We start from the raw sequence: 1,017 nt of genomic DNA, 5'->3' as shown, positions 1-1,017 counted from the left end.
GCCCACAAATATTCTTAAAAGCTTTACTTGCATGAGCCAAAAACTGGAATCAGGTCAGATATCCTTTAACAGATGAATGATTAAACAAACCGGTAAGTTGGTACCAAGGAATACTACTCAGTAATGAAAATAAATGTATTATTGATACACACAATAATTTGGATGAATCTCTAGGATATTATGCTGCAAAAATGTCTCCAAAGGGTGCATATTGTATTATTCTATTTACATAACTGTTTTTGAGACAGGGTCTCACTTTGTTGCCAGGCTGGAGTGCAGTGACACAATCATGGCTCACTTCAGCCTTGACCTCCTGGGCTCAAGCAATCCTTCTACCTCAGCCTCCCGAGTAGCTGGTATCACAGGCGCATGCCACCATGCCTGGCTAATTGTTTAACTGTTTTTTAGAGATGAGTTCTCATTATATTGCCCAGGCTGATCTTGAACTCTTGGGCTCAAGCAATCCTCCTGCCTTGGCCTCTCGAAAGCGGTGGGATTAGAGGCATGAGCTGTGCCCAGCTTTATATAACATTTTAATTTAATTTAATTATTTTTTTGAGACAGAGTCTCACTGTGTCACCCAGGCTAGAGTGCAGTGGCGTGATTTTGGCTTGCCGCAACCTCCACCTCCCAGGTTCAAGAGCTTCTTATGCCTCAGCCTCCCAAGTAGCTGGGATTACAGGCATGTGCCATGACACTGACTAATTTTTGTATTTTTACCAGAGATGGGGTTTCACCATATTGCCCTGGTTGGTCTCAAACTCCTGACCTCTAGCAGTCTGCTGCCTTAGCTTCCCAAAGTGTTGGGATTACAGGCATGACCCATCGCAACTGGCCTATGCAATTTTTTTTTTTTTTGAGATGGAGTCTTGGTCTGTCACTTGGGCTGGAGTGCAGTGGCGTGATCTTGGCACACCACAACCTCCGCCTCCCAGGTTCAAGGGATTCTCCTGCCTCAGCTTCCCGAGTAGCTGTGATTACAGGCGTGAGCCACCAAGCTCAGCTAATTTTTTGTTT

At 44.7% G+C, this 1,017-nt stretch overlaps 1 protein-coding gene across 1 annotated transcript in view; it reads right to left on the bottom strand.

Moving 5' to 3' along the window:
• The window catches only part of LOC105509712 (chromosome unknown open reading frame, human C3orf84), a 19,949-nt gene that overhangs the window by 10,970 nt on the left and 7,962 nt on the right, over positions 1-1,017 (bottom strand). The window lies entirely within an intron of this gene.

This window comes from Colobus angolensis, unplaced genomic scaffold (assembly GCF_000951035.1).
Source record: "Colobus angolensis palliatus isolate OR3802 unplaced genomic scaffold, Cang.pa_1.0 Scaffold18, whole genome shotgun sequence".
Lineage (NCBI taxonomy): Eukaryota > Metazoa > Chordata > Mammalia > Primates > Cercopithecidae > Colobus > Colobus angolensis.
The sequence above is the reverse complement of the archived record's forward strand: the minus strand, read 5'-3'. Positions and strand labels throughout refer to the sequence as shown.